Genomic DNA, 15,808 nt, shown 5'->3' with positions numbered 1-15,808 from the left:
GACATCCCCCAAGGGGTCCCAGACTGCAAGAGGGCACAGGCCGGGCTGAAGGACCCTGCCCCCCCCCCAAGTGCACAAATTTTTGTGCACCAGGCCTCTAGTTTATTTAATAAAGGTATTTTAAGTATTAACCACTTTGTAGAGAAAAAGTATCTGATCAATTTTCTAACTCCTATCAGTCCTGAAGAGAAAACTGCTTCTCCATGAGTGAAATAATTCATTACTTCCTATCAAAGGCCTATGTCTATTAATGCTATTTATTTTATGCTAATCTCTTTATCTTGATTTCAGTAATACATTCTGAATTTCAAGTTTGTCCCCTATTAACTTTAAAAATGGACTTCTATCTTGTGCCTCTGAGTTCCTTTCCTCAATGAAACAAAATCAAGGCACTTAAAATATGCATCATACTGCCTGATTGGCGTGGCTCAGTGGTTGAGTGTCGACCTATGAACCAGGAGGTCATGGTTCAATTTCTAGTCAGGGCACATGCCTAAGTTGTGGGTTCAGTCCTCAAACAGGGGCCATGCAGGAGGCAGCCAATCAATAATTCTCTCTCATCTACCTCTTCCTTCCTCTCTGAAATCAATAAAAACATATTTAAAAAAATATATTCTTTGATTTGCACATATGTTTAATTTGTATGTGTATTTTATACACAATTTTTATGAATCACATTATACAATAATAAAAATTAATAGATGTGATGTTTTTGTAGATTTTTAATAGATCTTTATTTATCAGAGTAAGGAGTTCCTTTATCTTTCCCTTCTATTATTTCTGGTAGATTTTTACCATTGGTATAATGTTTCTCTTTATTTTTAGCAATGCTTTAAAATTAAATTCCACTTTATATATTGCTATTACTACCCAAGTTTTAATTGAGTAACATTAATCTGATGCATTTTCTTATTTATTTCATGCCTTTAGGTGTGGTTTTGTTTTAGGAAATTTTCTTATAAATTAAAAATAGCAGATTTGGTTTTTGTTTTTAATTCAACCTAATAGTCTATGTCTTTTACTGGGTGAATTTAACTCATTCAAATTTATTTATATTATTTTGTATTTGAATTTATCTTTTTATATATTTTAGAGGTCACCCATCAACTTTTATAAATTTAAGTATAAGATTTTCTAAACCAAAGTTATTCAATTTTACTTATTATCTTTCCTAAGGTAAAGATTTTTACATGCTTTATGCATTGAACAGTCCCCATTATTTTACTGTTGCTTTGAGATTTAGTTTCACTCTTGTTTATAAAAAATGATTACTTTTTTCAGTTATTAATTGGATTTACTGACATATTTTATCAATTTATTTGTTCATTGTTATTCCACATATCTTAAGCATTCCCTCTGTGTTCAAGTCTCTTCTTGCCAAAGTATATACTTTAATATTTCTTTCAGCAAGGGTCTGTGAGTCATAAATTCAGCCTCTGTAAATCTGAAAATATTTTTATTTTTTCCCTCACTCTTGAATGAGAATTTATATGCACATACATTTTGAGCTGGAATATATTACCCTATTGTAAGCTTGCAACTGTTGTTGTTAATGAGAAGTGTTCTCTCTTTCTAATTGTTACATTATATTTGGTTATTCTTGCTGTTATTTATCCCAACAACAATGTGTCTTAAGGTGGGTATAATTTTATTTATCCTGCTCAAAGTGAACTTTGTTCTAAAGACTCAAGTCTTTCTTCAGTTATGGAAGTTTTTATCAATATTTCCTTAAATATTGCATCTTCAGCTTCACCCTCTTTTTTTTCTCATGGAACTTGCATTATGTCTATGTATTTCTCAATCTTTCTCCATGACAACTGTTCTTTTATAGTTGGTATCAGTATCTATGTGCTGTATTCTGGATAATTATTCAAGACTGTTTTCTAATCACAAATTGTCTATTCAAATGTGCCTAGATTTCATTTTATGCTATCTATGGAGGATTCTATCTTATCTTTAATTCCAGCAACTATATTTTTCATTCTAAGTTTTCTATTTGGTTTCTTTTACATCTATCTACTCTTATTCTTTTAAGTCTGCTTTGTTTGATAATTTCCTGTTCACTATATGAAAATGTATTTTTAACATATTATCTTAGGTATACTTATGACCAAGTCTTTTTTAAGCTATTCTATTATCTCAATTTCATCTTGAGTGAGCTCCTGTTTTGATTGATTATTTTTTGTCAACTGTCTTTCTTAGTACACGATTTATTCACTTCCTTTGGAATTTTAGTTTGCAAGATTATTTGGAGACTTTAAGAGGGAATCCTCTTTTTCTCTTCTTGCTGCTTTTCAGCAGGTTTTTAGTACTTCTCTTTTTGAGCTGATGATACAAAATGGAGTTTCTGAGTCTCAGTCTTATGTGATATCAGAGATCCATCCTGTGTACTTCTTGGATCCCTTCTGGTGCGATGGCTGACTATGTCTGCTCTCTCCACACAGGCCCACCTATGAACCACAGCCAATAAACCACAGCCCCAGATGGTAGTGAACAGCAGCTCTTGACAGCTGCCTTCACCCTTTGCTATTTTTTCTCCTGCATCTCTAGGCACCTATTTCAAAAAGATGGCTGAACTTTGTGCTACCCCATTGCCTGGGTAATGTTTAGCATGTACACTGGAGCTTTGATAAAGACAGAGAAATAGACAATCTGTCCAGATGGGGAGCTTCAGGAGTCAGGCTTTTAGACAGGAAGAGGGAGGGAGAGAGAGAGGGAGGGAGAGGGAAAGATAAGGAGAGGGAGAGAGAGAGAGAGGGGGAGAGAAGCAGATAGAAAAACAAGGTAGAGAGATGAGCATGGGAGGTGAGGAAGGTGTGAGAGACAGAAGCAGAGATAGGGATGTAGGTTTGGGGGAGAAGGAGCCCACAAGAGGAAGAAGAGAGAAACACAGACAGTGTGAGAGAGTCAAAGGCAGACAGACATAAAAGGGAAAAGCTTGCAAAAAAAATATTGTGACTACATTGAAAGGACTCAATTTTCTTGCTTTTAAAAGAGAGCATGGCCACAACCATATGAATAGATGTACCCTATTTCCTGAGTCTGTTGGGGAGATAACCCAGAAGACAGGAAGTAGTAAAAGTGATTAATCTTCCCAACTGTGGAATAACCCCTTCCAAGTCTAAGACTGCCCTACACTAGCTGTTGCTGGGCACAGACAAGGAGCACTCCCACTGCCTCTGGTCACTTCTTACAGCCAGGCTGATTTGATAGTCTCTTCAATAACCCATTCATCCGCAGCCTTATATTAGTTTTTATCCTGAGTAACACTAATTGCCCTTCGGCTGAGAGCATGTGTGAGGCATTGATTGATGATATTACACTGTTTTCCACTTCAGCAGCAGCCGTGTATGTCTTGGCTGACGCACACATCCCTCCCCACATGGCAGGTGGGGTTATTCCAGGACCAGTGACTGCAGGGAAAGTGAGCCCTCCATCAGTAAACTAGGAGTTGGGTTAATAGAATGAACCACAAGAGATTAACCCCATCCTAATGACTGATTTTCCCCGCTTTGAAACAGCACAGTCAGATATCAGTATGAGGCCAAATATTTGCTTCCATTTAATCAAACCTGTTTTTACTTGGGTTTCCCCAGAAGCAGAATCTTAGAGAAAGATATAAGAGCAAGTGTTAGTTTATTTGGGAAATATAGAGAATGCTGGTAAGAGAGTAGGGAAATGTGAAAAGGAAGAGAAGGCAGCCAAACAAAGGTACATTATCAAGCCAGCTTCCATTGTGGGCAACTAGAACATATGACAACAGGACGACTCTGGGAATTGGTATAAAACCCATGCCTCATGTTATTTAAACAAAGGGTCAAGGGAGCTGGGGTATTTATACACTACCTCTTATCAGTCATTGGCTGATCCTGGAAGGTATTCTTTCCTGGAAATTCCAGCCTGTACTAAATGTAAGCAGAGTTGCCTTGCACTTCAAGTGTAGATACTGGCAGTTAGAAGTTAGCTGGAGTATATTAAGTAGTAAGGCCTGAGGGATATATGAAGCTCCTACATCACCTGCCCCAAAGCCTTAGTGGAGACATTGAGGCTTACTCCATTTACTGAGCTTATCTGAGAGAAACTTTCCATGTCTAAAGTTTCATAACATGGCCTCGTTTACAGGTAGTGTAGCAGCCTTCATTTGTGGTGTGCCTGAATTGGTACCAACAATTAGGTTCAGCTTTACTTGCTATACACCAACCAGACAACGATATTTAAGCTTGCCAAATCTCAGATTTTCTTTCATCTGTCAAGTGGAGATGATGATAAAGATACCTGAGTTGACTTCCCTCACAGCAATGAAACAAAACTCAAATCAAAATATATGTCACTAGTCAAACTTTTCTTATAAAAGGTCAGCTGGTAGACATCTTAGGTTTTATGGGCCAGAATCTTTTTTTTAATTGATTTCAGGGGGGAAGGGAGAGGGAGAGAGAGAAACATAAATGATGAGAGAGAATCATGGATCACCTGCCTCTTGCACGCCCCACTCTGGGGATCGAGCCCACAATCTGGGCATGTGCCCCTACCGGGAATCAAACCCATGACCTCCTGGTTCATAGGTTGATGTTCAACCACTGAGTCACACCAGCCAGGCTGGACTGTGGTCTTTATCGTAACTACTCACTTCTGCTGTTGTAGCAAGAAAACAGTCTAGACAATAGGTAAACAATTGATCATGGCTGTATCCCAATAAAACTTCATTTACAAAAATTAAGTGACAAGCTAGATTTGACCCACCTCCCCACATGCTGTGTTTTGCAAACCTGTTACATACAAAAGTGTCTTTGTTAATGTTAGTGCTATGCACATTTCTGATATCATTTATTCCCTAGTCAGTAAGTCATTGGAATTAACCATCCTTGTCTTCCTGGGAGTGGAATTCATAGTTTCCTTCCTCATTGCCACACAAGTTTACTGAGCACCGCTTCTGTGAAAAGCATTATGCTGGCCCTGGGGATTCAGTGCTAATAAGACAGACATTGACCATGTCTAAGACCTAGCAAAGAAATCCTAACCTTGTTCTCCCACCAACCTGTATCACTAGAGAGCCATTCCTTTGGATCAACAAGTGACAACTGAAACTGAAACTCTCTCATGCCTGGGAATTGGCGGGCAGAGATGGCATGAGAAAAGAAGCTTAAGCTCTTGGGTCCCACACTTGCAATGGTTCCTTCCAAGGCCCTGGAAGGGCCCCTAGCAATGATTCATATGGTCATATACTTTTGTCAAATTCACACATGCAATTTATTTTAACCACAATTGTTTAAAGTCACTGTCCTTTTGCACTCTGACATTGTCCTTCACACTTTCCCTTGGTTTATCTGATCCTCCCTTTTGAAAAAGCATGATGATCTAATCAAAGGTCTAAGCTATTTTTACAATTGATTTTAGAAAGAGAGGAAGGGAGAGGGAGAGAAACATAGATTGGTTGCCCCCTGAGGATTGAACCTGCAATCTCAGCTTGTGCCCTGACTGGGAATTGAATTGGCGACCTTTTGGTCCACAGGACAATGCTCCAACCCAGTGACACTAGCTAGGGCATCTAAGCAATTTTCAATGAAAAACATTATCACTGTTTGGACTTCCAAATTATGGACTATTGGGATTTCTTTAAAATAACCCCCCTTAAAGAGGTAATAATTAACAAATAGTTAAATAATTATTCAGTATGGCTCTTTGGTGTCCCTATGACCAGGGCACTGTTGGGGAAGGCTGGTATTGGCAGCCATGATTACTTCTGGTCCAGGAAATAGTGGGAAATGCAAAATGACAAGAGAGGCTGTCAAATTCTTTAAGGAAGCAACTACCTAAGCTTAGGAAAAAGCTTGGGAAAATCCAAATAAAATTTATCATCACTAAATTTGGAAAATTACTGTCACTTTTAGAAATTCACAGATTTCTATTCACCCCTGAGCTAACCTGAGCCCTATAATTTCACAGCATTTACCCATCTAAGTACCGTATCCATGAAAACCCCCATGCAGGCCAATGTTTATCTGTGGATAGATATGGACACATATGTATTTGAGTGTATACTACTATGTACACATCTAACTACATAAGTATATATGACATCTATGTAAAACTCTCCCCCCAAAAAAATTCAAATATTAGGAATAGGTAACATCATTGTGCTTCCAAATATAGACTAATAATATAAACAATGACTACCATTCATTAAAAGCTTACCATGTGCCAAACACAATGCAAACCCTTTAAACACACAAAACCTTACAAAGTAGGTACAGTTATTATTGTCTCAGTTATTCAGATAAAGAAACTAAAGCACAAAATGTTAAAGAATTTTCTCAATATCAACTTGTAAGTGAGGGAGCTAGGATTTAAAACCAGGTATTTCTGACTCCACAACCTGATTTTTAACTACCACATAGTTGCTTTAACTGTAAATGCCCCGTCAAAAGGACAATGTCTTAGCAAAACTACTCAGAGCCTTGGGAACGTTGCTGTTCACCAGGAGTCTTTGTAGAAAACTGGGCTTTGTGTGTCTGGGCTGGGGCAAGGGTTCGGGCACAGATGACATTTCCTTCTGGTGTCAACAATCAGGACAGGATCCAGGACTCAACCTCATTCTGCCTTTCCCATACACTTTCTTCCATTATGGTGGTCACCCCAGGGGTGCTTTACGTGTCCTTCTCCAGTTTCCATGAGCCTCAGCTTCTGACAAGGAGGTCTATGCTCTCAGACCCACTGAAAATTGGCAAGTCACCCTTCTCCACTGGGCATCTTTATCTAAAACAGACACAGTCTGTACAAGGTTTCTATATGAGGTAGATAAATTTGGTTTGTTTGCTTTTGCTTCTAGTAGCAAAGAGATCAGACTAAAAATGATTGAGATACAAGAAGTCTCATTAAGTGACACAGAATTGATTTTTGGTAATGACCTATATGCAGATTATACTCAAGGTGTAATTTTTCTTGGTATTCATAGCAATTTCACTCAATTTCTTTATACTTCTGTTAATGCCTCCAACTAATGACCACCAGGAATACAATTATAGTCAAAGTTGGATTTATTGACTTATTACAATGAGAGTGAATGTACATGATGGAGAACCATAGGGCATCTCAATAATGGAGTGTTAGAAATGACTTATATTATTTGGACTTATAGTAGGTGATTTAGGGGAAAGCTCAGGAAGTAGAAGTTTATTCTGGATTAGAAGCTGTCAGTAAATGGGGATAATTCTATGACTTGGTATCTTCATAAATCTTATCTAAAGGAGGGAAGACTAGCATGATGCCAAAGCTGCAATTGATAAAGAGGCAGCAGTCACTTATTACCAGGATAAGGGCATGTTTGGGCATTTTTGTGGTTTGAACAATGTTCATGTTTTTATCTGTGTTCAGACATGATTATAGGGTGGTCTTGTTATTTTCTTGATGCATCATGATCTCAGAGTGGGTTTGTCTGTTGTTGGAGTTTTGTGAGATTGCTTATGTTCAACAGGAGAGTACAGCGGACCCACAGTGAGTACCAGGCTAGCTTCTTACAGCCGTGGGCAAACTACGGCCCGCGGGCCGGATCCGGCCCGTTTGAAATGAATAAAACTAAAAAAAAAAAAAAAGACCGTACCCTTTTATGTAATGATGTTTACTTTGAATTTATATTAGTTCACACAAACACTCCATCCATGCTTTTGTTCCGGCCCTCCGGTCCAGTTTAAGAACCCATTGTGGCCCACGAGTCAAAAAGTTTGCCCACCCCTATTCTAGAAGCACCAAGAATTAGCTGATAGTTCCAGGCCAACTTCTGACCATTAGAGGTTTTGTAGTTTTCTTATCCTTAGGCCAATACTTTTCAGTTTCACCTCTTGAATGAATAAGTCGAAATACACACCTCTCCTGCACATAGACCTCAAAGGAAAAGACAAAATATCTCAAAGATGCTAATAGTGGGCTTAGGCCTTCCAAAGATCTTTCTACATTGCAGTGGAAAACACAGATACAATGTTTTCCTTTCCTTTGTTCTCCATTTCCTCATAACATAGAAATAATTACATCTGTACCTGCAACAAACCAAAAGATGATGTGCCAAGGCCTACAGTCTAATGAAAATAGATTAATTAATGAAAAGTCACATTAATGTAAGCGGAAACCTAAAATGCAACAGGTCAAAGTTCACACAATGACACATATTAACAATGATCAGTAAGGAGAGTGCAGACTAATCTGTGTCATAGCAGTGATTGTAGCTAAGTGTGGGATTGGAGAATGCAGAAGACTGCTTAGGATGGTTCTCAGAATGCACATCTGGCTTTGGAGGCCCTTTATAACTTGCCTCTCTCTTGCATAGTAGAAGGGACCTTTGTCCTTCCTTTTATCTTGGGCTCTGCCTCCTCTCCAGCCTTTTTATCTTCTTGACTGTCACCCCTTGTCCATACCCCCCGCAACCCCAGTAGCCACACGGACTGGTTTCCTATGAGCCATAAGCTTCCAAATGCCTTTCTGTGCTGGAAAATAAAGCATGTGATAGACATACATGGTTTATGTTTTCTGAGCTGCTAATAATAAGAGTTGGCATCTTGATAGTCTCAAATAGAAACTGAAGCTGTCTGCTGATAGAATTTGGGTTTATGTTTCAGACAAAACAATTTTTCTCCCTGCGCTATAGTGTTTTCCCTGCATGAAAAATATCTGCTAGAACTGAAAGTTGTCAGCTGGTTCTGATTTTTAGTACCCTATATTAATTTGCAACTTCTATGACTTCATATAAATGAAATTATGCAATGTAATATGTGTTATTTGTGTCTGATATCTTTCACTTACCATAACGTTTGTGAGACCCATTTGTTTTATTGTTTGTATCAGTAGTTTATTATTTTTTTATTGCTGAGTAGCATTGCATGAATTTAACTTAATTTGCTTATCTGGTCTATTGATCAATATTGAGATATTTCTAACTTGGAGCTATTATAGGTAAAGTTGTTATACACATTTTTGAACAAGGCTTTTTTGCGGACCTGTTGTCATTTCTCTTAAGTAAACCAGAAGTAGAAATATGGAGTCATAGAGTGGGGGAGTTTTTAACTTTATAAGAAACTGACAAATGGATTTCCAAAGTGAGTGTACTTTTTTACACTCCCACTAGCAATGAGACTCCTTGTTGCTTCACATCCTCACCAACATTTTATGTTCAGTCTTTTTAAATTTTAGCCATCTTTTAGCAGAGTTCCTAGTACTTTAAAGTTTTCTGATTGTCCACATCAATAAGAATGTTGAATACAGTTCTTTTTTTAAAAATTTTTATTGAATTTATTGGGTGACATTGATTAATAAAATTACATAGGTTTCAAGTGTACAATTCTATAACACATCATCTGAATATTGTATTGTGTGTTCACCACCTAAAGTCAGGTCTCCTTCCATCACCATTTATCCCTTTACCCTCTTTTACCTCCCCCGCCCCTTTTCCCTCTAGTAATCACCATACTGTTATCTGTGTCCATTAGTTTTTTTTTGTTTTTGTGTGTGTGTGTGTGTTTAATCCCTTCATCTTTTTCAACCAGTCCCCAATGCCTCTCCCCTCTGACAGCTGTCAGTCTGTTCTCAATATCTATGCGTCTGTTTCTATTTTGTTTGTTAGTTTATTTTATTCATTAGATTCCATATTATATTGCTTATAATTTTATATTTTTCAATGCTTATATTTTGTAAGTGAAATAGAAACGATGCAATTTTTAAATGGTTTATAAAACAGTAACCACACAAAAAATTGATATATTGGACTTCAGTAAAATTAAGAACATTTGTTTTTCAAAAGACACCTTTAAGACACAGAAAGGGAAAGGCACAGAGAAAAAATCTATACATACCAAAAAATGACTTGTATTCAGAATATATAAAAGATTCCTGAAAATCATTATGAAAAAGACAAATGACTAAATTTTTAAATGGGCAAAAGATTTAAACAGCATTTTACAAAGAGAATTTTGTAATGGCCCATTAGTACACGAAAAGGTTCACAATTTCTTTAATCTTTAGGAAAAGGCAAACTTAAACCACAATATGATAGTACTGTACTATCTACTAAGTAGAATAGCCAAAATTAATAATAATGATAATACCAAGTGGTGGCAAGGAGGTGGAGTAATTGAACTTTCATATACATTATTGGTGGCAGTGCGAATTGTTAAAGCCACTTTTTCATACTGACATTATCTACTTAAGCTAAGCATGCATCTACTATGTGATCCAGCAAGTCAACTCCTAGGTATTGAGCCAAGAAAAATGAGTGCATGTGTTCCAAAGACATGTGGAAACTTGTTCATAGCAGCCTTATTCACAAAAGTCTAAACTGAAAAATGAAACTCAAATATGTCTCCAAAGGATAAAGATAAATAAATTGTGGTGTATTCATATAATACAATACTACAAAACAATAAAAAGAGAATGAACTACAACAACATGCAGTGACACTGATGGCTCTCACAGACTTAATGATGAGTGGAAGATACCAGACACAAAATAGTATATACTGCATAATTTCCTTTATATGACTTTCATGCACAGGCAAAACTCATACAATGATAGCTGGTCAGAACACTGGTTAACTCTGGGAAAAGGGTATTGACTGGGAAGGGGCACAAGGCAGCCTTCATGGTGCTGGAAATGTTCCATAACTTGACCTGGGTTATAAAAAGTCATCAAGTTGTATACTTATGAATAGTGCACTTTATTGAATGTATGTTATCCTTCAATATTTTTTAAAAATAGCAAAGATTATCCTATATAATAAAAGCCTAATATGCAAATCGACCAAATGGCAGAACAACTGGTCACTATGATGAGCACTGACCACCGGGGGCAGACGCTCAACACAGGAGCTGCCCCCAGCCCACAGGCTTCAGCCAGCCAAGGCGGGTGCCAGCAGGCAGGGGCCCCCCAATCGCCCTGCTGGTCGCCCCACAGATTGTCCCTGATTGCCGGCCAGGCCTAGGGACCCTACCCATAAATTAGCCCCTTAAAAACATATAACCCTCAGAATGCTGTGTTATCTTTTTTTTTTTTTCAAAACAGCAATTTTTTTATTTGTTTCCTAAGTTGAGACAGAAAATCCCCTGAATGGATGCTGTCTGGTTCTTGGGATCTTTTCAAGATGGCCTTTTAGGACTGATATGTCATGACTTCATTTGGAAGGATTAGAAGCTCTTAAATGCCATTAACATTCCAATATCGGATTATAGCCCCCCCAAATTAAATCACATATTTCTGGTCATTTGGTTTCACCAACTTAAATTTGGAGAAAATTATATTATAAACCATGCTTATGAGCTGTAACCACAATATTGAGATGCCAAACCTACGAGAAAATGGCAACATACTCAAGCATCCTGGCCAGAAAGGCTGGTTAGCAGCAGCATGATTTGATGGTCATCCAGGTTTACATGTGCCATGGTGTGTGTGTGTGTGTGTGTGTGTGTGTGTGTGTGTGTGTTTCCTTAGTGTGGCCTAAAGCAGTATGCTCTCCTTTTATAATCATTGTTTCACAATTTAAGAAATAGTTTCTGCTGTGTTAGGTCCAAACGGGAGCCAAAACAATCTTGAGAACTTCACTGAATTTTTTCAAAATTACAGTTTATATTCAATATTATTTTGTATTAGTTTCAGGTATACAGCATAGTGGTTAGATAATCATATACTTTACAAAGTGTTCCCCCTGATATTTCCAGTACCCACCTGGCACCATACATAGTTATTACACTATTATTCACTATATTCTCCACGCTGTACTTTATATCCTCATGACTATTTTGTAACTACCAATTTGTACTTCTTAATCCCTTCACCTTTTTCACCCAGCCCTCCAACTCTCTTCCCTCTGGCAACCATCAGTCTGTTCTCTGTATCTATACGTCTGTTTCTGTTTTATTTTGTTCTTTCGATTCCACATATAAGTGAAATAATATGGTATTTATCTTTCTCTGGCTGGCTTATTTCACTTAGCCTAATACTCTCCAGGTACATCCATGCTATCACAAATAGTATGATTTCAGTCATTTTATGGCCGAGTAATATTATATTGCATATATGTACCACCACATTTTTAAAATATATTTTTATTGAGTTCAGAGAGAAAGGGAGGAGGAAACAGATAGCAACATCAATGATGAGAGAGAATCATTGATCAGCTGCCTCCTGCACGCCCCAGGAATTGAATCATGACTTCCTGGTTCATAGGTCGATGCTCAACCACTGAGCCATGCCGGCTGGGCTAATTTCCTAGTTAGTCTGTCTTTTACCACAGGGCAAGTTCACTCTGTAATTTCTTCTGCTCTGCTGTTCTTATAAGAATCTTTCTTTTTTAAAAATAAATTTAGTGCAGTGACACTGGTTAATAAAATTATATAGGTTTCAGGCGTACAATTCTATAATACATCATCTGTGTATTGTATTGTGTGTTCACCACACCAAGTCAAGTCTCCTTCCATTCTAATTATTACCAAATTCCCTTTTCTGTGAGGGTCACAAAAGAAGCTATTACCATCGTTGTTGCCCTTAAGGAGCTTCTCATCTAGTTAGATACTGGGTTTTATCCATATACCATTAGAGTGCAGTATAAGGCAAGGATAAAGGAACATTCTGCCCTGTTATGGGCATGCCAAACAAAGGTAAGTGCTACAGGGAAAAACATTCCTAAGATATACCACAAATGCCTCTGGCTGGTGGAAAGAAGGGGAGAGACCAGCATGAACAAAGGTGCAAAGGGGATAAGGCATGGCATATTTGGGAGTAAAGAGGCTGGGCTGTCTTGAAAAGAGGATGGGCTGGAAGCAAGCTTAAGTAGTAAGAAGATATATTTAAATTTGATTGAAGAACCATAATAGAACTTTGCACATTTGATCACTGACTACCCATAACTACCATAGTGGGAGATATTTCTGTGAAATCTCAGTCCCACAGATTTGGGGGCTTATTGTAGAACTTTTGGTTTAAAAAAACATCATTTCCTTTATTATATCTTATAGCTCCATAAAAAGTCCTACCCCAAAATTGAAAAGATACTAAATAAAGGTATTGAATAATAGCTTGTTAACTGATTAAGATATAAAGGTCTTTCAATCTGGAATGAGGAAACATGGACTCCAATCAGAGCTCTGCTACCAGCTGTGTGATGTTAGGCAGCTCACTTAGCTTTTCTTGGCCTCAGTTTTCTCAATCATAAAATTAGAATATTAGATTTAAAAGTACTCAATTCTCTTTGGGCTCCAGAAGCATAAATTGATTTTCAGTCCAACTACGGAATCAAGTTGCAAAAGATTTTCTGAAAGAAATGAAAGCTGAAGAGATTTTAAAAAGAAAAATATCAATAAGGAAAGATGGAAAAAGGATTCATGAATCTTCATTTAATTACAAGAGTAACATATTCATGAAATTAAATTGTAAGCCAGACTTTTATTTTCAACAAAAGTAGAAAAATGTAAAAATATGTTGAATCCTAATTGGAGAGGAAGTTATGCGTGTGAGGCACTCTCCATTCTCCCCCCAGAGTAAATATGTTCTCAGTGATCTGGATTTTCTTCTGTGACTACTCTAAGCTGGGAAGTCAATAGGGACTTAGCAAAAGTTTCAATTTAGCTTAAATCAATCTGAAAGTTTGAAATCAAAATGCAGTCTTAATTACAGAAATCAATTAAAACTTTCTCACAGAACACAATTCTGATAATTCTTTGCTTGGTATATTGAGGAGGGGGTCAGAATATTATAGTTTCCAAAATTCATCAACTGAACAAATCACTCAAGACATTTGAGCTGATTTTTCTTACTATTCAGGGTCTTATCTTAGTATAGGGTCTAAGGCAAAAAGATAATATATTTGTACTCCTCCCTAGATTTTTATCTTATTGTGCACTATTTTCTTAATCATTAAGAAAAAAGAAAAAGGCTAAAATGGAAGTGGAAGCATTTCAGATCCACCAGAGGTTATCCTTGGATTTGTTCTTTCATATGTATAAGGTGTCTGAGACACCAGAGAATCAGTGCACAGTCACTTACAGTTAGCCTTCACACCTTCAAGGAAGTTTGTCATGGAAAGATGATCTGGAACAATCAAATTATCCTTTCTCAGGCATTACACTGGAAGATATGGAATGCATTAGTCATTGAAAGGATACATATAGGAAATGTCAGAAGGTAGATTTCAAGTAATGAGGTACCATGACAAATTAAAATAATGAGGCCCTGGCCGTTGTGGCTCGGTTGGTTGGGTGTCGTCCCATGTACCAAAAGGTCTCAGGTTTGATTCTTGGTCAGGGCACTTGCCCAGGTTTCAGGCTTGCTCGATCCCCAGTAGGAGGTGTGCAGAAGGCAGTCAATCGATATTTCTCTCTCCCTCTCTTTTCCTTTCTCTCTCTAAAATCAATAAAAACATATTTTTAAATTTTTTTAAATAGTGAGAAAGCAGAAACTGAGTTAGCAAAAGATATATGTTGAAGGGAAGACAGAAGGCAGAAGAGAATGGAGTAGTCTCAGAGCAATACAAAAATGCCATGGCAAAGTCTCCTCAGAGAATCTAAAAAGAGTGGATTCCCAGAATCACCTGTCACCTCCCATTTCAGTTCAGACCACCTGGGTCCTAACTACAGATGACCACTTTTCTTGCAGTAACTTGAGGAAGACCCTATTCCTTAAGTCACAAAGCCTGACCAACACAATAAAAAATATTTAATGCCCTTTAGTTATAGCCAACAGATCAATTCCAGAAGTAGAATAAAATTATTAACATCTTGTGAACACCATTGGCAGCTCAGTCCCTCATTTTGCAAATGATAAAGCTGAGGGCCAAACAGCAAAATAACCTAGCCAGTGTCACACTGCTGATTACTGTTACTTAACTGAAATCTAAGTCTCCTATGATGGCAGCTTCTAAAATGGCTTCCAATAATCCTCACTTCCAGGTATTCATGCCCTTGTGTGATCCCTTTTCTTTTTTTTTTAAATTAGATTTTTTAAATTCTCACTCAAAGGTATGGAGAGAGAGAGAGAGAGAGAGAGAGAGAGAGAGAGAGAGAGAGAAACATCACAGAACGATGCTAAGCCCACTCCAGCCAGCCTGATTTATTTTCCTTGAGGGTGGACTGGACTTAGTGATTGGCTCCTAAAGAACAGAATATGGCAAAAGTGATGCAATGTCACTTCAATGATTATATTATAAAGGCTGTAACTTTCACCTTGCTCTCTCTCTTTCTCTCTCTGGCTCTTATTGCTCACTTTGATGAATCCAGTTGTCATGTTGTGAGCTGCCTTATGAAGAGGACCACTAGGCAAGAAGCTGAAGGCTGCCTCTGGTCAACAGCCATGGAGGAAATGAGGACCTCAATCCAACAGCCTATGAAGAACTGAATCTTACCAACAACCATGTGAATGAATTTAGAAGCTATCAGGCCTTGAGATGACTGTAGTTTCAGCCAAGCTCATATTCCTGACTCACAGAAATTATGAGGTAATAAATATTTGCTTTATTAAGCTGCTCAGTTTCAGTTTAATTTTTTAGGCAGCAATAGATAGTTAATACACTCTCAATGCCCATCAGTGCTTTTTGCTCTACAGCAGATGCCTGAAGAGTCAACAGTAGCCATGCTTGCGTCCACTCCAATGAAAGCTATGCCTGTGATTAATCTTTGATCCCAACACCAACAGATTTTCCCTGCTGACCTTGGCAAGGGAACAATATTAAAATGACATTGGAGCAAATAAAGCTCAGGTGTGAAATTAAAACAAACAGAAACACAATAGAGTTGCTGTCTCTAAAGTGACTGCAGATTTCTGTGATCTGGAAGCACAAATT

This window comes from Myotis lucifugus, unplaced genomic scaffold (assembly GCF_000147115.1).
Source record: "Myotis lucifugus unplaced genomic scaffold, Myoluc2.0 scaffold_49, whole genome shotgun sequence".
In the NCBI taxonomy this organism is placed as follows: Eukaryota; Metazoa; Chordata; class Mammalia; order Chiroptera; family Vespertilionidae; genus Myotis; species Myotis lucifugus.
This window is presented reverse-complemented; position numbering follows the sequence as displayed.